We start from the raw sequence: 26,946 nt of genomic DNA on the forward strand, positions 1-26,946 counted from the left end.
TTTGAAAATGACTATTCGTTCACCTGCCTCTATGAACCCCTGATAAGTGGATTTGATTGTATCATATGCACCTCTTGGTTTTACGCTGATAAAGAATATGCTTTTTGTTTCTTGACCTATGTCCAACATTTGTGGAGTTTTATGTATGAGGTTTAATAGCTTATTTTCCCCTGCTGCTACTCCCCCCCAAAAGCATTTGCACTTTGCACTTTGTACTTTATTATATGACGCTGCTATATAATTTGATACATTTTTTGGCCTCTGTGTCAACTTTATGACGATTCATCGCCCTGTTCTTATATATGCTATAAACTCAGATGATGTTTTTTATGTAAGTGTTTAAATGATTAACTTTGTGAGAATTGTTTGTGCTTTTATGGACATTTTTTATCCGAATAAAGATTATTGAATTGAATTGAAAGTCACGTTTAATGCCGGATTGGGCTTTATCTAACGTGGTGAACGTGCCCACGTACTTGGCAACATCCTTGACAAAGCGTTCTCCAAAGAGATTGCCCTCCGCCAGGGGCCCCGGTTCCGCTGCCGCCAATTCAGTGAGGTTGGAGTCCATACGCATGAGGAGCGACTTGCGCCGTTCCATAGATAGAGTGCAATTTGTGTTGCCCAAGAGGCATATGGCCCGCTGGGTCCACCCTGCCAGTACGTCTGGGTCCACCACAGTGCCTGACTCTTGCGCTTGTAGGGCCATTTCAAGGATCTTAGCAAGAGGGCCTGCCACATCCAGGAGTTTGTCCTGGCAGCCTCGCCAGGCCCTATCAATACCTTTCTTAGGGTCCTTTGTGAACTTCTTGAGGAATGTAAGTAAGCTCGTGTCTATATCTGGGGTTTCCTCAACCTTGTCCGGATTGTCCGGCCTGGGGCATTCTGAACGTAATCTATTACTCACCTCCTTGTCAAAGCTCCAGCAGAGATTATCATGCAGATACGCCACGACTTCAGGCACGGGAGCCCAGTCAGAAGACCTAGGGTGGACTATGTCGGCAGGGTTGAAAGTGAACGGAGTAGACATAGTTTGGGATAGGTCTTGCTCCACGTGTTTAGTTTTCCTAGATTTCTTCTTCGGGGGAGCCTCGTCAGGGGTGTCTGTCCCCGTGATGTCAGTGTCCGTGTCCGTATCAGTGTCAGGATGCTTGGCCTTACCAAAAGGAGGAAGCGAAGACAGAGCGTTAGCATGAGGCCAGGATTTTGCCTGAGGGCCACTGTCAGTGGTATCTTTAGCCGGTTCAGTAGGGGTAGTAAAGCCATGACGCTTGGCAAAACATTCCAGCTGTTTAGTTATCGGTTTCAACACAGCTGCCAATGCTTGCTGCACAGTCCCAGGGACTGCCTTCTCTATGGCCTTATTCACTGACTCCTGGATGGTAGCATCCAGCGCCTCCACAATATTATCTTCCAAGGAAGGGGTGGCCACTTCCTCCTCATAAAGGGTATCATCCTCATAACTGACCCAATCCTCCATGATAAGCTAGAATTCAAGTGATGGACAGAAGAAGAGTAAAGGGGGGAGCCAACCCACAGCACACACCAATAATCGCCTAGCTCCTCAGCAAAAGCTGTATAAAAGTTCTTGCAGCTCACAGGGCTTAGGGAGAGCAGAGAGAACAAAGTTTTGAGGGAGTTTGTGCACACTCCAAGGCCTGATAATTATTCCAGCCACATCAGCGTAAGCAGGGTCTCTTCTTAGAAATAACTCCGGGGGCGGAGCTTGGCTCGCAAAGAAGATGGCCGCTTGAGCTCGGAGCTCCGGCGAGCCACGTCCAAAATCCATAAATAATCCTGACCCCGACGAGTCCCAGCGCAACGGTCGGCCTCGGCGGAACGTCCCAGGGTGCCGGGCAGCTGAACGCCGCGATTTCCGGCCCGATCGAGCGACCGGGCGACCCCCGGAGCCGGCGGCTCGAGCGGCGTCCTAGGCCGCGGATCCCCGGCCTTGAGTGGAGGAGACAGCCGACGACGTAAGGAGACGTGCGGCCAGCGGACCTGAGGTGCGCGGCGGAGGACAGCGGCGACCAGAGGCAGGGTCCGCCGGTGCACACAGAGGCAGCGGACAGCACAGACGCTGATCTACGGCAAGTAAGAGAGACCCGGGTTGCATCACACGGCGCCCGCAGCGTGGAGGATCTGCGATACCCCCTGCGCGCCCTACGACAGAGAGACTGGGGGCGAGGCGCGTTTGTGGCGCTCCTGGGCATGGTTACGGCGGCAGCCGGGAAGAGGGGCGCTGGTGAGCCCTGCAGCGGAGGTGCGTAGAAGTCAGCAGATCGGGAGTCACCACTGGTGAGACGCCTCCGAGGCTGAGCTGAGCGCGGACGCCACGAGCTTGGTAGCCTTGCTGCTGGGACGGGGCGGACGGCCTGCTGGACGCCTGGAGTGGCCGTTGGCGGACTGGTGCGCCGGGTGAAGACGGAAGGAGCTAATTGACCTGCCGAGACGCCTGCGGTGGGCTGCCTGCGACTGTGCCACGGCTGGGTGGTGCCGGGGGACTTGCCAAGCCGAACGGCGGCGCGCTGAGCGGAGTGGGGGCACAAGATGGGCAAGGCGGATAAAACTCAGTCGAAACTAAAGTTCGAGCAGCGGCGCCCCCAGCTGCAGCCGCCCATGGAGGGCGCTACGGGAGGCGGGCCTGACCCCGCGGAAGACGACCGGGACTTGAGGGGCCTCTTGTTGTCCATGGAGAAGGGACTACAGAGCGGCATCACTGCCCTGGGCGCCAAAATCGACGCGCTCTCCTACCGAATGGACCGCATGGGAGAGCGCCTGGACAGGCATTCGGAGCGCCTAGACCAGGCTGACAGCCGCATATCGGAGGTGGAGGGCGCGCAGACGGCACTGGACAGCGACCACAAGAAGCTCGAGCGCCAAATGCAGATGCTGCAGGACAAGACAGAGGACTTAGAGGCCCGTTCTCGGCGCTGTAACTTGCGCATCACTGGCCTGCCGGAGTCCACCGCCACAGGCCGCATGGAGACCTTCGTGGAGACATTGTTGGTTACATTGCTGGGGAAGGAAGTGTTCTCCGGGATGTTCGTGGTGGAGAGAGCGCACAGGTCCCTGGGCCCAAGGCCCCCGCCAGGAGCACCGCCCCGACCGGTCATAGCTAAACTTCTGAACTATAGAGACCGGGATGCGGCGCTGAGAGTGGCCCGGGAAAAGCAGACGCTGTCCTACGAAGGGTCGCCTATCTCGCTCTACCCGGACTTCACAGCCCGGGTGCAGGAGGCCAGACGACAGTTTGCCCCAGCCAAAAAACAGCTCCGGGAGCTCGGGGTGGACTATGCCATGCTGTACCCAGCTAAGCTACGAGTCAACCGACAGGGCAAGTCGCACATATTCCAGGACCCGAAAGCACTCCAAAAGGCGCTGAAGGACTGGGCGAAGGAGCAGCGTCGGAGCCCGGCGACGTCACCACGAGGGGACGAGAGAGATGGCGCCCTGGACGCACAGGACTGACCAAGAGGGCAGGACTCATCTAGTTGGTATTTTGTCGTGGCATGCGTGGCAGCAGGGAGGTAGGATTTGAGGGGCACGGGTGGGGAGCGGTTAGACGATATGGTTATGGGGTACTGTACAACGTGAGATGCACTCCCCACCGGACTAGTCGCAACAGGGAGGCCAGTGGACAGCGACTTATCCCCCTGTTGCTTAACTCCTTTATAGCATAATAGAGTATGCTGCTGGGGACAAACACCTGGGAACGTTGTCAAGAGGTTGTATCAAAGTGCTGGGAGGGGTCGAGAGACACCATAGTGGTTCGCTGGACCGGGCGGCGGCTGTTGGGTGCTAGGTGCTTCCACACTAACGTGTGAGCGCAGAGCGACCTCCGCCCGCGTGTGCGTTCCACTCCGTTGAGAGTTCGACAGTTAAGGGTGGGGAGGCGGGAGGTATGGGGTGCCCAAGTTTGGGAATCTGCAAGGCCGAGTTGGGGAGGGTCTGCTGTGGGCGGGGGGGAAGGGGGGGTTTGAGTTCTGGGGGTTTGAGGTCACTAGGTTGGGGTGCGAGTTTGGCACTACTAGTGTGCTCCTGCGCTTGGAGGCGCGCTCAATTGAGGGATTTGCACCCAATAGAAAGCTATGGCGAACACCGGAGCGGACATGCCTGAGAAGCGCGACGCACTAAGAATCCTCTCTTGGAATGTACGGGGACTGAATGATTACCGAAAAGCCCGTAAAGTGCTGCACTACCTTAAGAGGCATGAGATAGATATTGCACTCCTGCAGGAGACGCACCTTCCCACTAACAGCCCTATCCTGCGCACCAGGGACCTGAGGGAGGCACATGCAGCGGGGTTCACTACACACTCTAGAGGGGTGCTTACATGGGTCAGCGCGCGGGTGGAGCACAGGTTGCAGTGCATTGCCACAGACAATGCGGGCAGGTATGCGCTCACGCGCTTTCAGGGAAAGGGCATGGATTTACTGCTGGTTAATTGTTATGGGCCGAACTATGACTGCCCCGAGTTTTTCACAGCGCTGGCGGGAGCGGTGGGGGATACAGGCGCGCGGCAGGTACTGTGGGGAGGCGACTTCAATGTGGTGCTAGACCCGGAGCTTGATAGGTCAGGAGGCCCGAACCGAGCGCGACCTGCGGCAGCAGGGGCGATCACTCGGGCTATGCTATGTTTGGATTTGGTGGATTTGTGGCGCACTCGTAACCCGGCAAAAGGAGGCTACACGCATTACTCGGCATACCATAACCTGCATACGCGGATAGACTACTGGCTACTATCTGCGCCCCTCGCTTCGCAGATTCGCGAGTGTGCGGTACTCCCACGAACGCTTTCTGACCACTCGCCGATACTGCTCTCCCTGGCGACGCCCAGAAGGGCCCCCCCGCCGTTCCTTTGGCGATTCCCCCCTTACTCGCTGCTGGATCCTCTGTTCAAGGAGGAGCTACTGGCTGCGATCGAGCAATTCTTTGCCACTAATTTGGGCTCTGTGGAAGATTTCCAGACTGTCTGGGAGACCTTCAAGGTCCACATTCGCGGAGTGGCGATGGCTAAACACTCGGGGGTACTCCGGAGTATCCGGCGCCGCCTTGCGGCGCAGGAGCGTAATCTGGCAGCGTTGGAGACAAGACTGCTAGAAAAGGGCGGAGATGACACTACTGAGGAGATAAAGGCTCTACTAGCAGAGTATCACGAAACGGCTGATGCAGAGGTGTTACACCTGGGGAAGTACGCTACGGCCAGGGTGTATGGTGAGGGGGACAGACCGGGGTCGGTGTTAGCTAACCTGCTCAAGGCTAACAGGCGCAGGACCGCCGTCACGCAGGTCAAGGCAGCGGATAGCTCACTGCTCACAGAGGAGGAGGACGTGGTGGAGCGATTTCGGTCGTACTACGCTGGACTCTATGCTTCTAAACAAACCGGCATGGAGGACGGCATAGGGGACTATCTGGACCATATAAAGTTGCCGTTCCTCCCGAACGAACACAGGGAGTTTCTCTCCCTACCTATTGAGAGGGATGAAATTCTAGAGGCCCTTGCGAGCATGAAGGCGCAGAGCGCCCCCGGAGCTGACGGCCTCACCGTCGCGTTCTACCGAGCTTTCATAGACCAGCTCTTACCACACGTGTCGACGCTGTTTGACGATATGTGCACGAGGGGGCATATGCCACCGTCCATGCGCGAAGCGCTCTTAGTTGCTATACCGAAGCCAGGCAAACCGCCCGAGGAGTGCAGCTCCTATCGACCGCTGTCGCTACTCAACGTGGATACGAAATTATATGCCAAGATCCTGGCCACGCGGCTGGCCCTTCTCGCTCCCGAACTGGTCGCCCCAGAGCAGGCGGGATTCATGCCGGGCAGGAACCTCACATATAATTTGCGGACGGTGTTTGGCGTCATGCAACACGTTCGCCCCGAAGCGCGCGCGCTCGCGGTGTTTCTCGACATGGAAAAGGCATTTGACTCTGTCGAGTGGCCATTTATGCGGCAGGTCCTGACGCGCATGGGGCTCGGTCCGATCTTCCTACAAATGATAGGAGTACTATATAATGGCCCCACGGCGCGAATACGCTTGGGCGACAGAGTCACGGACCCGATAACAATTACGAGGGGCACGAGGCAGGGGTGCCCCCTGTCACCTTTGTTGTATGCCCTGGTGGCAGAACCGCTGGCGTGCGCTATGCGTGAATACCACAGCCTTCGAGGCATCAATTTCCCTACTTACAGAATAACGATCTCCACGTATGCAGACGACACCCTGCTATATGTCAGGGACCCGGAAAATAACCTAGCCCCAGTGTTGAGGGAGGTAGTCCACTTTGGAGCGCTCTCCGGGCTGACGGTGAACTGGGATAAATCTATTGTGTTCCCGCTGACGCCAGTCACGACCCCCTTTGCTATGGAGTACCCGTTGCACTGGTCTGAGGAACCGGTTCGGTACCTGGGGATCCAGCTCCATAGGGACTCAGAGGTGGTGCTATCTGAGAATTACGGACGGGCCATAAGTAAACTGGAAGACGACGTGGAGACCTGGATCAAGCTGCCCCTTTCGTTATTGGGACGCATATCCATTATGAAGATGGTGGTGCTCCCTCGGTTCCTGTTTCTTTTTACGAACATCCCCATGGTGCTCTCGCGTGCTTTCTTCGCGCGGCTACAGGCATCATTGCTAAGGCTGGCGTGGGCTGGCAAGCAGGCGCGGACCAGCTGGAAAGTACTGACGCTACCTTACCAGATGGGTGGCCTGGGGGCACCCGACATGGAGCTGTACTACCGAGTGGCGCAGGGAGCTCAGGCGCATAGCTGGATACACGGGGGCGAGGCTGTCCCGTATCTTAGACTGGAGACATTGTTTGCGGCGCCGTTGCCGCTCCCAGCGGTAATTTTTGAGCATCCGGACCGCCGCACGGGATTTCTTGATTCCTTGAACTCCACTAGGCATGCCTGGAACTGTATACTACAGTGCGACTCTGGGGCGCAGCTGTATTCACCGGCAATGCCCACTGCCTGGGCGGTGTGGCTGACCCCTTGCAAGGAGGAGGGAGTGCGGCGAGCGCTTAAGGAGCTGGGAGTGCACACGATGGGTGACATGTTTGCTGACGGCCATGTCAAAACGTGGGCGGCGGTGGCAGCCTCGGGCGCGGAGTGCACACAATTGCAGCGTTTTCAGTATTACAGAGTCAGGCAGGCCTGGAGACAGTTGTTGGGGAGAGATATGGAGGAGCCGGCGGAGGTTCAGGAACTGACATACATAATTAAGAATGATAGCCCCCGCGGGTTGATCTCTAAGTTGTACAGAATGGCGCAATCGCATAGAGTGCACGAGTTCGCAAAATGCAGACTGGACTGGCAAAGGGACTTAGGGATTACCATTGACGATGCAATGTGGGCGTACTGCTGCACGGGGATTAGACGCATCTCTCTGCATGGCAGACACCGGCTGGTCCATTTCAAATTCCTCAACAGGTACTACTACACGCCGGAGCGCTTGCATAGATATGGGCTGCGTGACGACCCTGTATGCGAACGTTGCAGACACCCGACGGCTGACTTCCTCCACCTGGCGTGGCAATGCCCGGGCATATACAACTATTGGGTGGCGGTATGCCACCAGATAGTGGGGGTGACGGGGGTGGAGCTGGCTCCGGACCCGGCGGTGGCGCTATTGGGGCATTCAAGAGGTGTGCCGAGGGCTGCCAGACGCCTGGTTGATATGGGGATGCTAGTGGCGAAACGACGAGTGGCGATGAGCTGGATGCGTGGCCCCGTGCCCACAGTGGAGCAGTGGAAACGCGATGTGCTGTACTGCTGCACCCAAGCGGAGAGGTTCAGCGAGTTGCTGCCGCCGCGTAGCAGGCCTAAAAACTTCTGGGAATTGTATGAGGAATACCTGAGCGGGCGGGGGGCTGCAGCAGGAAGCTCGGATGGGGGCCCTGACACGGATGTTGCAGAAGAGGGAGCTCCCGTAGGAGGTGTTCGGGCGGGTGACACTAGATGAGGATGAGTGGCGGCTGAGTGCGGGATGCGAGCGATACTGCGACTAACTTAGGACCTCAGGGGTTTGGTTGGGGAGGGTGGGTTAGGGGAGTTGGGGGAAGCGTGAGGGGAGGGAGGGGGTTTGGAGTTTTATGGCCATAAAAAAGAGTGACTGTCCCCTAAGCTTTGGGGAAAGGAGCGCGTTAAAGCCTGACCGCAGACAGGGGGTCTGCCCCGCATGCAAGCGCTGAGCTGGAGGGACACTCGGGAAGCATTAGGTGTTTATTCAGTTTAGCACGGTGATGCCCGGCCTCCGGGATGTGGGATAGCCGATGTAATCGATTGCGAGATGAGACAAAATGGCGGGCCTTGGGTTGATGGCACTCGGATCTGTATATCACTGTTCCTTGTATGCAGTCAATAAACACATTTTAAAAAAAAAAAAAAGAAATAACTCCGAGCCAAATGAGCTCCAGAGCAATTCAGGGCGAAAAACGTTGTCTGTAGCCCGATCCTACCAAAAAGTAGCCCAATTGGGCTACGCACGACGGGTGAAAGCTCTCGTTTAAAGCGCACCGGCAATGAGGGGAAGCCTGTCACGCTGTTGCAAAAGCATTTATCGCTGCCGATAGTAGCACGGCGTCGGGAAAGTTAAAGGTGGGTCACAACAGCCCGTTCGGGCTGCCCGCACACATGCAGAGTTACCGCTGAGCGCGGAAAGCCGATACAGCGCCAAGGGGTTAATTACACCAACACGATGCATGCGCTATCCTTTCAGAGAGCAGAAAGCCTCAGCGCGAGTTGCGCACCCAGAACATGAACAAATATGCATAAAAATGAAACAATGAAACAATTACAGTAGCGCGATGTACGCGTACATACGCAATCATCACTACGACATCTTTCATATTAGTGTAGGCATTACAAAGGCATTCGTATCACAGTAAACATATGTAAATCTCTGGGCACTTAACTTCCTGCGTGAGCAGCAAAGAAAGAGGCTCACGTAATGACTAAGGAGGCTCTTATAGGGACAGACAGGAAGTGATGTGTACCAGGAGCATCATGGGATGTGTAGTTTTTTTTACATACAAAAGTTTTTGATTGGCTGCTGTGAGTGGCAATAAATAAGAAAGAGAAGCATAATCTGAAGCCTCCGGTCCTGTAATAGAATTACAAGTTTTGCTATTTGGTTTTTCACGACATGTGGTGCCGACAGTGAGATTTTATCAGCAGAAAATAATAAATATTTTTATCTACAAAGTTACAGTGGAGGGAAAATATTTGAGGGATAAGGTAAAGATGGGGAATATAATAGATATCCCAATTAGCCAAAGTCATTTATTTGCTAGTTGCCTGACTATATAAACTGGGCAAGTTTACTCATATTTGCTCCTGTGCACAGTCCTCAGGCTAGTTAAAATCATAATGTGTCTGGTGTTGGGGAATCCAGGTGGCATAGTTGGCAACATTTGAAAAAAAAAATCCCGGGACACTTTGCAGGACAGGGCTGCTGCAGATAGAAAGTTCTTGTTTGCGTACCAGCGTGTAATAAAGAGGAACAGTTTCTGCAACAGTATTACCTGGGACAGTCTCCAACTTGTTGGGACTGTCCGTGCAAAAACGGGACAGTTGGCAACTATGATATGGGGCCAGTGCCCCATCTGTAATTGCCGCCCGAACCCCTGCCTCGTATCCAACCACTAGAAAACAGGTTCAGCAAGCAAATACATACACTCCCTCTCAACTTGGGAATAGCGATGTTCTATTTACATTCCACATTTTATGCCTGCCTTACACTGCTTGTAATTTCATATATTACATCACTAATGACATGTCAAATTACGTCATTGATGATATCACTGATGGCATTGCAAATGAGATCAAAGATAATCCTTACCCCTCACAAGATAGCTGAGTACTTTGGTGGGCCAGATGCTTGCCCCCGATGTGGTTATAGTGGGGCGACTTTTCTACACATGCTCTGTGATTGCCCGCAGGTGACTGGGTTTTGGGAGGAAGTGGCGGCGGTACTACTGACGGTGACTGAGAGGGACTTGGAGGTAGGCCCGGGGGTATGCTTGCTACATGGATTTCCGCATACAGCAAAGACTAAGGTCACCAGTAGGTTTCTTGATCTAGGGCTGGTCCTGGCCAAGCGGGAGATTACTTCTCATTGGAAGGCGTGGCAGGGCCCTAATTTTTTACGGTGGGCTAGGGAAATGGAGAAATGGGCGGGAAGTGAGGGGACTTATAGATTATGTTTGGCTCGACGCAGTGACAATGAAAGATCGCATGAATGGGCCCGGGCATGGATGGCTCTCCTGGACTTGTTCAAATGTTCGGTTGTGGGAGATGGGGGAGATCCGGTGGGGGATGACGGGGCCCCGGTTCCTTGAGCGCCCTCTGCAGGGCTTCCCCCCTCTGCTCTGGAGGTACTCTCTGTTGGGATTCCCGAGAGGCGGACTCGACGGGTGATGACTGCGATTTTGATGTACATGTACTTCTGATAGGTACTGGCGACATGCTTGGGTGGGTGGGTAGGGAGGAGGGGCTCGTTGGGGGGGGTGTTGGGGGATGGGGTGGGGGGTATTTTGGCTATCTCGCACACTCATGGTGGATTACTCCTGTGGATGCACTACCTAGTAGAACGGACATTATTGGGGTGAATGCTGTACAGATGTAGCTTATGTGCTGGGATGGTTATTGCAAGATGTCCTGACTTGGCTGGGGGGCGGACTATGGGGGACGGGGATTGATTGCATTTTGTTCAATGAACTAATAAAATTTGTTTAAAAAAAAAAATGAGATCAAAGATAATACAATATTCATTTACATCATGGGTACTCAAAAATTTTCTCTCTGGGGCCAAATTTACAGTGTGGTTTGTGGCCGAGGGCCGCACCGTGGGGTCATTGGGGGAGGTGGCGGGGCTAGAGCAACAAAAAAAACCTGTGACCATGAGGTGGAACACAGGCCCCTGCAGCGGACGCCTTCGTCCACTGAGCCACCGGACCCGGCATACACATCTCTCTCTCTCTCTCTCTCTCTCTCCCTCCCTCTCTCCCTCACTCTATCTCTCTCTCCCTCTCTCTCACTGTCTCCCTCCCTCTGTCTGTCTCCCTCCCTCTCTCTATCTCTCTCTCCCTCTCTCTGTCTCCCTCCCTCTGTCTCCCTCTAGCTGTCTACTTCTATCTGTCTCCTTCTATCTGTCTCCCTCTCTGACTGTTTCCCTCTCTGTCTCCCTCCCTCTGTCTGTCTCCCTCTGTCTCCCTCCCTCTGCCTCCCTCCCTCTGTCTGTCTCCCTCTGTCTGTCTCCCTCTCTCTCCCTCTGTCTCCCCCTGACTCCCTCCCTCTGTCTCCATCTACCTGTCACCCTCCTCCCTCTGTCTGTCTCCCTCTGTCTCTCTCTGTCTGTCTCCCTCCCTTTGTCTGTCACCCTCTGTCTCCCTCTGTCTCCCACCCTCTGTCTCCCTCCCTGTCTGCCTCCCTCTGTCTCCCTCCCTGTCTCCCTCCCTCTGTCTCTCCCTCTGTCTCCCTCCCTCTGTCTAACTCTGTCTGTCTCCCTCTGTCTGTCTCTGTCTGTCTCCCTCCCTCTCTGTCTCCCTCTCTCTGTCTCTCTCTGTCTCCCTCCCTCTGTCTCTCCCTCTGTCTCTCCCTCTGTCTCCCTCTCTCTGTCTCCCTCTGTCTCCCTCTCTCTGTCTCCCTCCCTCTGTCTCCCTCTCTCTCTGTCTCCCTCCCTCTGTTTCCCTCCCTCTGTCTCCCTTCCTCTGTTTCCCTCCCTGTCTCCCTCCCTCTGTCTCCCTCCCTCTGTTTCCCTCTCCCTCTCCCTCTATATCCCTCTCTCTCTGTCTTCCTCTCTCTCTATCCCCCCTCTCTTTGTCTCCCTCTCTGTCTCCCTCACTCTGTCTGTCTGCCTCCCTCCCTCTGCCTGTCTCCCTCTGTCTGTCTCCCTCTCCCTCCCTCTGTCTCCCCCTGACTCCCTCCCTCTGTCTCCCTCTGCCTCCCTCCCTCCCTCTGCCTCCCTCTCTCTGTCTCCCTCCCTCTGTCTCCCTCTCTCTCTGTCTCCCTCTCTCTCTGTGTCCCTCCCTCTCTGTTTCCCTCCCTCTCCCTCCCTCTGTCACCCCCTGACTCCCTCCCTCTGTCTCCCTCTGCCTCCCTCCCTCCCTCTGTCTCCCTCTCTCTGTCTCCCTCCCTCTGTCTCCCTCTCTCTCTGTCTCCCTCCCTCCCTCTCCCCCCCTGTCCCTCCCACTGCCTGTCTCCCTCTGTCTCCCTCCATCTCCCTCTCCATCTCTCTGTCTCTCTGCCTCTCTGTCTCTGTCTGTCTCAGCCTCTATCTGTCTGTCCCTGTCTCTGCCTCTATCTGTCTCTGTCTGTCCCTGTCTCTGTTTGTCCCTGTCTCTGTCTCCCTCCCTCTGTCTCCCTTTCTGTTTCTGTCTGTCTCTGTCCCTATCTGTCTGCCCCGTCCCTCTCTCTGCCTCTATCTGTCTCTGTCTGTCCCTGTCTCGGTCTGTCTCTGTCTCTATCTCTGTCTGTCTCTATCTCTGTCTGTTTCTGCCTCTATCTGTCCCTGTCTGTCTGTCCCTGTCTCTGCCTCTATCTAGCTCTGTCTGCCCCAGTCTCTATCTGTCTCCCTCCCTCTGTCTCCCTTTCCGTCTCTGTCTGTCTCTGTCTGTCTCTGCCTTTATCTGTCTGTCCCGTCCCTGTCTCTGCCTCTATCTGTCTCTGCCTCTGTCTGTCTCTATCTCTGTCTGTTTCTGCCTCTATTTGTCTCTGCCTCTATCTGTCTCTGCCTCTATATGTCCCTGCCTCTATCTTTGTCTCTCTCTCTGTCTCTCTCTATCTCTATCGCTGTCTGTCTCTGTCTCTACCTCTATCCGTCTCTGCCTCTCTCTGTCAGTCTGTCCCTGTCTCTGCCTCTATCTAGCTCTGTCTGCCCCTGTCTCTATCTGTCTCTGCCTCTATCTGTCTCTGCCTCTATCTGTTTCTGTCTCGATCTGTCAGTCTGTCCCTGCCTCTGTCTGTCTCTGTCTCTATCTATATCTGTCTCTGTCTGTTTCTGTCTCTCCCTAGTGCCCTCTGTCACCCTCTGTCACCTCACCCGACTCTCACACCCTGCTGTCCTCTGTCATTCATTCTTTGTCACCTCACCCCCCGCTTGTGTGGCAGCTGAGGCAGCTTCCCTTCACGGGCACACACACAGCCCCACCCGAGTACTTCACAAGTCTTTAAGAGACCATTTGCATGATAACGAGGCTTTGTTGTATTTCACCTCTTCTTAGCGCCCCTACAGCTCCACTCGGATAATCACTTGAATCGCCCAGCCCCCACAGAGCAGAGTCTGTGTTTGCTGACACTGTAAAAAAAAAAAAAACACCGGTACGATGTCTGCAAGGTCCGCGGGCTACCAAGAAAGGCTTGCCGGGCCGCTGGCTGCCCACGGGCCGTCCTATGAGTACCCGTGATTTACATCATAGAGTTACTGAGTGCACACGTATGGAGCTATAGCACGGAAATAGCATAAGCCTTGGAGGCAATTGTAATTGTGCATGTTGAAAGTTATATATTGTGCACTGATAACACATCACTAAAGTAGTGTTCCAAGTTAAAAAAGGTAAATGCTAAGGCCACCTGATGTGGGTTTTAGAGTTATGATTGAAAGTATGTTGTGGCTTAAAGACAAAGCCAGGTTTAAAAAAATCAGTGAGAAAGGCAAAAGCTGCTGTTGACAATACATTATCCAGCAGTGGATATCGGTTGTATGTTTCAACCACACGTGGCTGAAAAAAAAAAGCTCTTAACAACGACTGCGTCTTAACCACCCATTCCTTTACCACACATGCCTTTACAACAAATTTAGTTGTAATGAGATATTTGGTAAAGGCATATGCGTGGTTAAGATTCTGCCCCAGCCCTGATCTATCCCCTAAAACCTAGCCACTTTTCCTGACTTATGACCCAGCCATAAAAACACCCCAGCACACCCTGCCTTGAATCCTAAAAGCGGTCCCCAGCCCCAGGGCTTTAAGTGGGCCGGTCCTTGCCGGTGCTGAGCTCTGGCAGTTTTTTAAAGGGGGCTTCGAAATGGGTCTCTATCGGGCTCTGTTTTGTGCCCTGGCACAGGCGGTCCGTTTTATTCCGGACTGCAGTGACAGCAGGCACTTCGATGTGCGCCTGCTCACACTTCTCACTAGTGGAGAGGTTAGGGCATGACGTCATGCCAGGTGAGCGTTCTAGGGGAAGGGAAATCCTTTAAAGAGAGTCAATTTCTCTCTGGATTTCCCTTCTCTTTTTGAAACTCAGGAGCAGCAACATTGTTGTGGTGTCACCAGGGCTTTAAGTCAAAGTTTTTTCAATATTATTTACAAGCCATAGTTGCTGCTTATTTAGCTTATGCAACTAACAACCATTGACAAAGCCAATAGTCGTGACTTGTTGTAGGTATGATTTTTCTTGTTGTATCATCGATCTGGATGCAATGACAGAAACAGCAAAATACAAGTTGGGCGGCACACTATGCTAAGCACAGCTTTTTAGCTAACGTTTTTTTAAGCCACGCCCTTAATTACATTGATCACGCCCCTTTGAAAGACCCCCCAGTTTCTTGATCCCACTTAAAGCCCTGCCCAGCCCTAAATGTGAAGACTACCCCAGCCCTTAAAACAGCCCAGCCCAGCCCCTGCACGCCCTGAGCCCTGAAACCCAGCCCCCATATTTGAATCCAACCTGACCCCGCCACTAAGCTCTTAATCCTTCACCGTAGAATTCGACCCTGAGCCCTAAAACCTTCACCCTATAACTAAAAAACGCCCCGCCCTAAAACCGCCCCTAGCCGTGACCCCGACCCTAAGCCATAAAGAGCACCCAATACCCCGTCCCAACTATCCAGCCCCCACCCTAAGCTCTAGAAACGGCCTCCCAATAAAAAAAAGTAAAAAAAACATACTCATCAAGTTCTTCGTCCCGATAGGGACTCACTTACGACCCTCCGCCCAGATCTCCTCCGCCCGCGGTCTAGAGCGCTAACTACCACGGATGTCTAAACCACGCATATGCGTGATAAAGGCATATACATGGTTTAGATGTCCATGGTTACGCCTGCGTTGTTCAGCCACACGTTGTCCTGACTGCGGAGTTTAGGATGTTTCCCGTGGATATCTAGCCACGTGCCCATGTCAAATATTTGCAATAAAGTGACATAAACACATTCTGTGTGTGAGAAGTTGGCCTGGTATATGCTGTTCACTAGTTCTAGTGACCACCTTGTACCATGCCAAGCAACCCTTATGGTGTGGTTGTAAGTCAACCTTTTTGGACTAGCTGCCCTAGTGGTAGCGTAGGCTAAGCAGTCTTTGAGGCTAAACTCGTGAAGCGTGTTAAGCAAGCTGTTTTACCAATAGTAACCCCCTTTTATACCAATGAAAGGACACCACACAGATATATATTCAAAATATATATGTATTTATTTCTCAAAGTAACCCCTAGTCTCTTTATGAGCACAGGAGCACAAATCGTCAAACAAGATTATCACAGAATACACAGAAGTTGCACTTTATATGGATAGGCCCTGGTGGCCACTTGAACCATATACTAAAATAGTGGTATAAGTACCACGAACAGGAAAGGGAAAAGGCCTAGGGCCTCTAGAATCGCTGGGCCTACAAGGAGCTAACGTCAGTTAGTGACCAGGAGGTCCACGGGTGGCGTGTGCAGAGCAAATAGTCACACGCGTGCTCCCATAGGTTTCAATGGGTGCGTAAAAAGTACAAAGTTACTGCAAAAGGAATCTTCCGGATGACCTAGGAACTTAAGATTTGGAACACAGGCACTAGAGATGTAATACTACACTTGGGCACAGGTGTGCCAGCTTTACCTCACCCACAGGAAGCGGGTGCATAGGCCTCGAAGTGCGTCGGGTTTCTTCTATCTGTTCCGTGGGGCCTGTAGACAAAAGTGCTGCAGGCGGTCGGTCGGGAAGAGATGCAGTGGATCCAAGAGTGGATCGGAGATGTTGAAGACCTGTAAGCAGAGGGGACAGTGTTCACAGTCACTAGCCAGTGACCAGCGTGGCACCAGGTGGGTACCAGGTGATGTCGGGTGCAAACAGGTGATGAGGGGTAGCTTGTCTCCGCAGCCACGTGGTCCCTGAAGGTCGACGACGTCCAGGAGTCGGCTCACGAGCTGTCCCACGCAGGCTCTCGCTGTCGGCGGTGTCGGCGACTTGATCGAAGCAAACAAGCCTTGGCAAAAGCAATTGCAGGAGGATTCGGAAATCAGCTGTTGGTTCTGACCAGCCAGGTCAGAGGGATTGCTCCTTTGGAGGGGAGCAAGGGCCAGTCTGGAGCAACCAGACCCGCGGTGTTTGTCGTAGATTTCGTCGCCAAGATGGCCACTAGCCAGCGGGCCAGCAACCGGTTAGGCGCGTCGAGTGGCAAAATGCAGAAGGGCCCCACGCAGATCGTGGAGATGCTGGAGGGCTCACCTTTGGTGCAGATGCTGCTCGAGGGTTGGGCTTCTCAGGACCCAAAGCACAACTTGGAGGGAGCCTCGGTTGTTGCACTGGTCAGCTTGTCGTAGTCGTTCCAAGATGGCTGGCTCCACGTGTCTCGGTGCCTCCACGGGTCTCCTCTTTTCAGGGACTGTGGATCGGGCGGTGAGAGGTCTGGAGGTCCAGGTCTTGTCAGTCTCTGGGCTCGGGCTCCGGCGGGAGGCGGCGGCAAAGCAGACGGTGATTCGCTGGATGGTGCTTGCGTTAGCAAGGTGGTCACTCCCTGACCACAGGGGAGATTTTCTTCAGTCTTCTGTGCAGCAGAATGTCGAAGTTCCCGTCTTCTTCTTAGTTTCAAGTTGATTCCAGGATGTCTGAAGTCTTAGGACACAGCTCCTACCTTTAAGCGGATTCTAGGGGCCGGACTACCTGCTAGGTCCCTCCCTAAGGGTGGGACCAGGAAGGGGGGTGGTTACACCCCCAATCCTTTGTCCAGCTCGCCCCAGGCCCGGGACTGGTGTGCCCCAGGACCGGTTTGAACTGGCATATGCACCGAGGCTCCTTGTGAGCCACAGGCATGTCTGGTTTCTTTCAAGCCCTACCTGACCAATACACAAAATCCTGTCTGGGGTGGTGCACGCACCTCCCCTGGCAGGAAACCCTTTGTCCACACCTCCCAAGCTGGAAGGACTCCCAGCAGCAGGAGGGCAGACTTGTGTCTGTGGTGGCAGCATCCATTTTGTGGAGCTGAGGCTATGTCTGATTTTACCCGGGTTTCAGGTACTGTACATGTCGTGTCCCTCTAGAAGGGTGGAATGCTAACCCCGTCGCCAGAATTGGCGAGGGGTTAGTATTCCAATTCGTATGACACCTTACTCGACATGTTTTGATAAAGCCAAACCAAAGATAGCATTTAACCGCGAGGTTCATAATGCACTTAAGAGTATATGGTATGACGATATCTGGAAACAGTAGAAGGAAGTTGTTCCGACCACTGCAGACAGGCTCAGCTCATGCCAGAGCACCATCTCACATGGAACCAAGCGCTCTGCCTTCAGGATTGTTAAGGCCTGCCATAGGAGTGACTTATAGGTTACCAGGTGTCCCATTTAAGGTTAGGTATAGGTATACTACACCTAAGTAAGAGGTGATTACACCAACTTACCCCAGCTGAGTGATCAGCCAGTTGTGTCAGATTGTTAGGCCAAGCCTGGGGTGGCATAATACATGCTGCAGCCCCTGGCAGGCCTTGGGTACACCAATGCCCTGGGTACCTAGTGTACACTGGTACAGGGGCTGACAGGGTGATCCACTTCCAATTGGTTATGCACCTAGGGTGCATAGTTTTAATTTAGTAGAGAGAACAGCAGGCTGGGGGTCTGATTGGCAGGCCCACAGCCTCAATATGTCAAAAACCAGTGAAGCAAAAAGCAAAAATTTGGGGTGACCATAGGATAGCAGACCCTACTCTCCTACACAACCCCCCCCCAAACGCTGGGACATTAAACTAGCCTTGACCAGTCTCGTCTTCATGTCCTAAGTGGAAGTACCTGGAGAGACCATCTGCATTCCCATGGTCAGTACCTGGCCGGTGCTCCACTGTAAAGTCCATCCCCTGTAGGGAAATGGACCACCTAAGCAGTTTGGGGTTTTCACCCTTCATCTGATTTAGCCACAAGAGGGGCTTATGGTCGGTCTGAATCTTGAAGTGAGTGCCAAACAAGTATGGCCTCAGCTTCTTCAGGGCCCACACCACAGCAAAGGCCTCCCTCTCAATAGCTGACCAATTCTTCTCTCTGGGGGTCAACCTTCTGCTAATAAAAGCAATGCGTTGGTCTTGACCATCTACATTAAGTTGTGACAGCACAGCTCCCACACCCAACTCAGAAGCATCTGTTTGGACAATAAACTCTTTGGAGTAGTCAGGACTTTTCAGGATAGGTGCAGAGCACATGGCCTCCTTCAGGTCATCAAATGCCTTTTGACAGCTTACTGTCCACTGAACCTTTTTGGGCATCTTCTTGGATGTCAGATCATTAAGAGGAGTCACAATGGACCCATAGTTCTTAACAAACTTCCTGTAGTACCCAGTCAAGCCCAAGAAAGCTCGAACTTGAGTCTGGGTGGTTGGAGGGGACCAGTCCTTGATGGATTGTATCTTACTCTCCAGTGGTTGAACTTGGCCTCCACCTACAAGGTGGCCCAAATACACAACCTTACTCTGCCCTATCTGGCACTTAGTAGCCTTGATAGTGAGGCCTGCCCTTTGCAGAGCCTCAAGAGCCTTCTTCAGGTGGATCAGGTGATCCTCCCAGGTGGAACTAAAGACAGCAATGTCATCAAGATATGCTGCGCAAAAGTCATCCAACCCAGTAAGGACTTGGTTCACCAGCCTTTGGAAGGTGGCAGGTGCATTCTTCAGACCAAAGGGCATCACCACAAACTGATAATGCCCACCTGGGGTTGAGAATGCTGTTTTGGCCTTAGACTCCTCAGCTAACCTGATTTGCCAATAGCCAGCTGTCAAGTCAAATGTGCTCAAAAACTTTGCAGAAGCTAGTTTGTCTATGAGCTCATCTGCCCTTGGAATAGGGTGTGCATCTGTCCTGGTGACAGCATTGAGTCCTCTGTAGTCCACACAGAACCTCATCTCTCTCTTGCCATCTTTGGTGTGAGGTTTGGGGACCAGAACCACTGGGCTAGCCCAGGGGCTCTCTGAGGGTTCAATGACACCTAATTCCAGCATTTTATGTACCTCAGCCTTTATACAGTCCCTGACGTGGTCAGGTTGTCTGTAAAGTTTGTTCTTTACAGGCAGACTGTCACCAGTGTCCACAACATGGGTACACCAGTCAGTTTGACTAGGTATCAAGGAAAACATATGTGAAAATGATTGTAGAACCTGTCTACATTCAGTCTGCTGATGGGCAGTGAGGTTGCCTCCAAGGGTCACTCCTTCAACTGAGCCATCTTCAGGGTTCTGAGACAACAGGTCTGGGAGAGGGTCACTCTCTTCCTCCTGTCCCTCATCTGTAGCCATGAGCAAGCCCATGTCTGCCCTGTCAACATATGCTTTAAGCCTGTTAACATGGAGTACCCTGTGGGGACTCCTGGGAGTTCCTAGGTCCACCAAGTAGGTGACCTCTCCCTTCTTTTCCAGGATTGTATGGGGTCCAGACCATTTGTCTTGGAGTGCTGCTGGGGCCACTGGCTCCAACACCCATACCTTCTGTCCTGGCTGATACTCAACCAAGACAGCCTTTTGGTCATGCCAAGCTTTCTGTAAGGCCTGGCTTGCCTCAAGGTTTTTAGATGCCTTCTCCATATACTCAGCCATCCTGGAGCGGAGACCAAGTACATAGTCCACTATGTCTAGCTTAGGCTTTTTGAGAGGTAACTCCCATCCTTCCTTCACCAAACACAGTGGGCCTCTCACAGGGTGCCCAAACAACAATTCAAAGGGGCTGTAGCCAACTCCTTTTTGTGGGACCTCTCTGTAAGCAAACAGAAGGCAGGGTAGAAGGATATCCCATCTTCGCCTGAGCTTTTCAGGTAATCCTTTGATCATACCCTTTAGGGTCTTGTTGAATCTCTCAACAAGCCCATTGCATTGTGGGTGATAAGGGGTGGTGAACTTGTAGTTGACACCACATTCCTTCCACATAGCTGTTAAGTATCCTGACATAAAGTTGGTACCTCTGTCAGATACTACCTCCTTAGGAAACCCCACTCTGGAGAATACTCCCAGCAGGGCCCTGGCCACCACAGGAGCTGTAGTGGTCCTAAGGGGAATTGCCTCTGGATACCTGGTGGCATGATCCACTACCACCAGTATAAATCTGTGCCCAGATGCAGTGGGAGGATCCATGGGACCCACTATGTCTATTCCCACTCTTTCAAAGGGGACCCCCACCACAGGTAGTGGTATCAGGGGGGCCTTTGTTGTGCCACCTGATTTGCCACTGGCTTGGCAGGTAACACAGGAGCGACAAAACTCCTTTGTATCTTCATTCATATGAGGCCAGTGAAAGTGAGGGACAAGTCTGTCCCAGGTCTTATTCTGGCCTAGGTGTCCTGCTAAAGGAATGTCATGGGCCAAGGTAAGAAGGAAGCTCCTAAATTGCAGAGGTATGACCAACCTCCTGGTTGCACCAGGCTTGGGGTCTCTAGCCTCTGAATAAAGGAGCCCTTCATCCCAATACACTTTATGGGTACCTTGAGCATTCCCAGCAGCCTCAGCAGCAGCCAGCTGTCTGAGGGGTTCAAGAGAGGGACAGGATAACTGAGCCTGCCTCAAGTCAGCCCTTGAAGGTCCCCCTGTCCCCAGAAACTCAACCTGATCAGGTTCAAGCTCTTCAGGGACAGTTCCTTCAGGGTCCTCTAGATCAGCTTCCTGGGAAGGCTGATCATCACTCTGAGGCAGGGGGGAAGGCACAGCCTTGACCCTCCTGTTCTTCTTCTTGGTAGGTGCTTGGTCCATTGTTCCAGGATCCAAGACCTGAGGTTCAGTGAGGCACTTTTTGGCCTGTGACCTGGTCACAGCAAGGACATGTGATGATATACCTAACATCTCTGCATGAGTCCTGTACTCCACTTCTGACCATAGAGAACTCTCTAGGTCATTGCCCAACAAACATTCTACTGGGAGGTCTGCACTAACCACAACCCTTTTGAGGCCAGTTACCCCTCCCCATGAGAAGTTAACAACTGCCACACTATGTGAAGTAGTGGCATTGCTGGCATTGGTCACCAGGTAGTTCTCACCTGGTATGTACTGTCCAGGGTCCACAAAGCCTGGTGTCACCATAGTGACACTGGCACATGTGTCCCTGTAGGCTTGAGCCACTTTGTCATTAATTAAAGGAGTCTGTCTGTACTTGCCCAGGTTACTGGGGCTCACAGTCAGGGACAAATCAATGTCCCCATCACAGATCAAGACTGCCTGTGTCAGGGTTCTGTCTAAGTCAGAATCTCCTTCAGTTCCCATAGTGATTCCCACTACACCCTTTGTCTGGGGACCAACACTGCTAACAGTAGTACTGGGAGCAGGTGCCTTAGGGGCAACAGTGTTGGGGGCTCCACCCTTTTTGCAATCACTAGTCCAGTGAGTTGTATTTTTACAATGATTGCACCAGGGTTTCTTCTGACCTTCTTTCTTCTTCTTGGACTGTTGGGACCCACCCTCCTTAGCAGTAGTTTGGGGCCCTGTTGAAGACTTCTGGTCTTTAGGTTTCTGATCTCCACCCTTTTGGTCTGTTTTCTTCTGATCACCCCCTTGGCCCTGGTTCTGGTTCTTTTGCTTAACCCTGGTTCTGACCCATTTGTCTGCCTTCTTTCCCAATTCTTGGGGAGAGGTCAGATCAGAGTCAACCAAGTGTTGATGCAGTTGCTGGTTTTGACAGTTATTTAAAATCTGTTCTCTCATCATCAAATTATACAATCCTGTAAAATCAGATACCTTACTTCCCAGCAACCAACCCTCCAAAGCCTTAGTGGCACATTCAATGTATTCAGACCAGTCCTGAGTCTGTGTCTTTTGGGTGTCTCTGAACATTAACCTGTACTGCTCAGTGGTTAAGCCTAACCCATCAACTAGAACACTCTTCAGGACTCTGTAGTTTCTGACATCCTCTTCTCTAACAGTGAGGAGTCTGTCTCTGCCTCTTCCTTCAAAGGAGAGCCAGAGGATTGCTGCCCACTGATCTTCAGGAACCTGCTGTACTTTGCAGGCTCTCTCAAGAGCAGTTATCCACTTGTGGATGTCATCCCCACTTTTGTAGGGGGGCACAACCTTAGACAGGTTTCTATTGTCGAAAACCCTATCTTTGTCCTTAGGGACAATGCTGCCACCAGTGGGTATGGACCCACTCTCTTTATGCTGTCTAGCCTTGCTAAGTTTCTCTTCCATCAGGGCTACTTCTAGCTCCTGCTTCCTGATCCTCAGCTGGGCCTCTTGCATCTTGGCCTCATGTTCCCTCCTCTGAGGGGTGGTCATCCTTCTCCTGGAGTGACCTTGAGAGCCTCTAGAGCCATGGGAAGCATTGGAGTCACCTGAGCGATTCCTTTGCCTTCCAAGCCCTGTGTTAAGTCCACTGGGGAGATCCAGTGGGTTGAACCCACTGTCAGTCCCCAATAGCCTTGGTTTAGCTGGGCCAAGTATAATACTTGGCACTGGGCTAGTTCTCCCTTCATCCTCACTACTGTCAGTATCCTTTTCACTCTCATCCTCTGTGGTAGGCATCCCATCTAAGGGGTGACTATTGGGAAGGGGTACTTCAGTGGCATCTTTAGAAGGGGGGCCTCCTGTTCCTGTCCCTAAGGGGGCTAACTGGGAAGCTTTCTTGAGTGCTCTCTGATTCTCATCATTCTGTAAGAGCTCTCTGAGCTCAGCAGAGTTTGGGTTCTTGGGCTGTTTAAGGCCTCTAAGAGTTGCCAAATGCCTGAGCTCATTCTGATTAAGGGTAGCAAAGCTGGATGGTGCCCTCTGGGGGTCACTCTCAACAGAGATGGGTACAGTGGACCCCTCTGCCCCGGCCATTGCTCTTAAGTGTGGGTGGATGTGTTGCAATCTACCTACACTTGGGTTTACCTACTAAACCTATCTAGTAGTTGTAGTCAGGGTGTGCTACTCCCTTTGCTCTACAACAACTAAGTTCAGTAGAACTAATGTATATCTAATCTTGTTTTATATGTACCTACAGGTACCTATGTGATCTTTCAATTGGTAACCAAGAGATTACAATGGTAAAACACAGCAAGCTCAAATCCAACCGCTGCCACCAATGTGAGAAGTTGGCCTGGTATATGCTGTTCACTAGTTCTAGTGACCACCTTGTACCATGCCAAGCAACCCTTATGGTGTGGTTGTAAGTCAACCTTTTTGGACTAGCTGCCCTAGTGGTAGCGTAGGCTAAGCAGTCTTTGAGGCTAAACTCGTGAAGCGTGTTAAGCAAGCTGTTTTACCAATAGTAACCCCCTTTTATACCAATGAAAGGACACCACACAGATATATATTCAAAATATATATGTATTTATTTCTCAAAGTAACCCCTAGTCTCTTTATGAGCACAGGAGCACAAATCGTCAAACAAGATTATCACAGAATACACAGAAGTTGCACTTTATATGGATAGGCCCTGGTGGCCACTCGAACCATATACTAAAATAGTGGTATAAGTACCACGAACAGGAAAGGGAAAAGGCCTAGGGCCTCTAGAATCGCTGGGCCTACAAGGAGCTAACGTCAGTTAGTGACCAGGAGGTCCACGGGTGGCGTGTGCAGAGCAAATAGTCACACGCGTGCTCCCATAGGTTTCAATGGGTGCGTAAAAAGTACAAAGTTACTGCAAAAGGAATCTTCCGGATGACCTAGGAACTTAAGATTTGGAACACAGGCACTAGAGATGTAATACTACACTTGGGCACAGGTGTGCCAGCTTTACCTCACCCACAGGAAGCGGGTGCATAGGCCTCGAAGTGCGTCGGGTTTCTTCTATCTGTTCCGTGGGGCCTGTAGACAAAAGTGCTGCAGGCGGTCGGTCGGGAAGAGATGCAGTGGATCCAAGAGTGGATCGGAGATGTTGAAGACCTGTAAGCAGAGGGGACAGTGTTCACAGTCACTAGCCAGTGACCAGCGTGGCACCAGGTGGGTACCAGGTGATGTCGGGTGCAAACAGGTGATGAGGGGTAGCTTGTCTCCGCAGCCACGTGGTCCCTGAAGGTCGACGACGTCCAGGAGTCGGCTCACGAGCTGTCCCACGCAGGCTCTCGCTGTCGGCGGTGTCGGCGACTTGATCGAAGCAAACAAGCCTTGGCAAAAGCAATTGCAGGAGGATTCGGAAATCAGCTGTTGGTTCTGACCAGCCAGGTCAGAGGGATTGCTCCTTTGGAGGGGAGCAAGGGCCAGTCTGGAGCAACCAGACCCGCGGTGTTTGTCGTAGATTTCGTCGCCAAGATGGCCACTAGCCAGCGGGCCAGCAACCGGTTAGGCGCGTCGAGTGGCAAAATGCAGAAGGGCCCCACGCAGATCGTGGAGATGCTGGAGGGCTCACCTTTGGTGCAGATGCTGCTCGAGGGTTGGGCTTCTCAGGACCCAAAGCACAACTTGGAGGGAGCCTCGGTTGTTGCACTGGTCAGCTTGTCGTAGTCGTTCCAAGATGGCTGGCTCCACGTGTCTCGGTGCCTCCACGGGTCTCCTCTTTTCAGGGACTGTGGATCGGGCGGTGAGAGGTCTGGAGGTCCAGGTCTTGTCAGTCTCTGGGCTCGGGCTCCGGCGGGAGGCGGCGGCAAAGCAGACGGTGATTCGCTGGATGGTGCTTGCGTTAGCAAGGTGGTCACTCCCTGACCACAGGGGAGATTTTCTTCAGTCTTCTGTGCAGCAGAATGTCGAAGTTCCCGTCTTCTTCTTAGTTTCAAGTTGATTCCAGGATGTCTGAAGTCTTAGGACACAGCTCCTACCTTTAAGCGGATTCTAGGGGCCGGACTACCTGCTAGGTCCCTCCCTAAGGGTGGGACCAGGAAGGGGGGTGGTTACACCCCCAATCCTTTGTCCAGCTCGCCCCAGGCCCGGGACTGGTGTGCCCCAGGACCGGTTTGAACTGGCATATGCACCGAGGCTCCTTGTGAGCCACAGGCATGTCTGGTTTCTTTCAAGCCCTACCTGACCAATACACAAAATCCTGTCTGGGGTGGTGCACGCACCTCCCCTGGCAGGAAACCCTTTGTCCACACCTCCCAAGCTGGAAGGACTCCCAGCAGCAGGAGGGCAGACTTGTGTCTGTGGTGGCAGCATCCATTTTGTGGAGCTGAGGCTATGTCTGATTTTACCCGGGTTTCAGGTACTGTACATGTCGTGTCCCTCTAGAAGGGTGGAATGCTAACCCCGTCGCCAGAATTGGCGAGGGGTTAGTATTCCAATTCGTATGACACCTTACTCGACATGTTTTGATAAAGCCAAACCAAAGATAGCATTTAACCGCGAGGTTCATAATGCACTTAAGAGTATATGGTATGACGATATCTGGAAACAGTAGAAGGAAGTTGTTCCGACCACTGCAGACAGGCTCAGCTCATGCCAGAGCACCATCTCACATGGAACCAAGCGCTCTGCCTTCAGGATTGTTAAGGCCTGCCATAGGAGTGACTTATAGGTTACCAGGTGTCCCATTTAAGGTTAGGTATAGGTATACTACACCTAAGTAAGAGGTGATTACACCAACTTACCCCAGCTGAGTGATCAGCCAGTTGTGTCAGATTGTTAGGCCAAGCCTGGGGTGGCATAATACATGCTGCAGCCCCTGGCAGGCCTTGGGTACACCAATGCCCTGGGTACCTAGTGTACACTGGTACAGGGGCTGACAGGGTGATCCACTTCCAATTGGTTATGCACCTAGGGTGCATAGTTTTAATTTAGTAGAGAGAACAGCAGGCTGGGGGTCTGATTGGCAGGCCCACAGCCTCAATATGTCAAAAACCAGTGAAGCAAAAAGCAAAAATTTGGGGTGACCATAGGATAGCAGACCCTACTCTCCTACACTGTGTAACAAGGATATTATAAGATGTGGCTGTTTATGTCCTTAACTTTGCTGATGATTTTGATGCATTGCAGATTGTAGAATGATATACAATGTAGGGGTGTCCCACTTAGACGTAGTTTATCTCATATTGGTGTTGTAAGCATGGATCTAAGGTTGTATGACATTGATGATATTTTTATCTTTTGGAAAGGATCTGAATCATCTTTAATTGTGGCAATTGAACATTTGAATAAAGTTAATAATAGAATTGGTTTTACACATACCATACACAAGGAAGAAATAACTTTTTTGGATGTTTTGATACATAATTCTGAAGGGTTACTGAACACGAAAGTTTACACTAAACCAACCGACAGAAATAACCTATTACACTATTTCAGTTTTCACCAACCATCGTTGAAATAACCTATTACACTATTTCAGTTTTCACCAACCATCGTTGAAAAAAGATCTACCGTTTTCACAATTACGGCGTCTAAACAGAATCTTGTCAACGCAAGATTCATTCACAGACAGTATGACAAACACAGTCAAAAAATTTCGAGAGAGGGGGTACCCCAGAAACATCTTAGAGGAGGCGGTAATCAAAGTGCAAAATCTGGACCGAAAAAAATTGCTTTCACAAGAAATGAAACCTCAAGAAGAAGAAAGAATGGTATTTGTCTCCAAATTCTCCACCAGAAGCCAATCCATAAAAAGAGTTATAATTAAACACTGGCCATTGTTGACATTAGAGGAAGATTTCAATGGCATGTTTTCAAAACCACAGCGATTTGCGTACTCACGTACTTTCAACATCAAAGAAATGCTCAACCAAAAAGAAACTCAAAAGATAGAACGTACAAAGGAACATTACGATGCCACAATTGTGGAAATTGTAACGCTATAATAAAAGGCAACCAAATCACTCACCCGACCAAGGGAACTCCTATCAGATTAAAAGTTACAGCTACTTGTGACAGCAGCAACCTCATCTATAT

This window comes from Triturus cristatus, chromosome 1_1 (genome assembly GCF_964204655.1).
Source record: "Triturus cristatus chromosome 1_1, aTriCri1.1, whole genome shotgun sequence".
NCBI classification, from domain to species: Eukaryota; Metazoa; Chordata; class Amphibia; order Caudata; family Salamandridae; genus Triturus; species Triturus cristatus.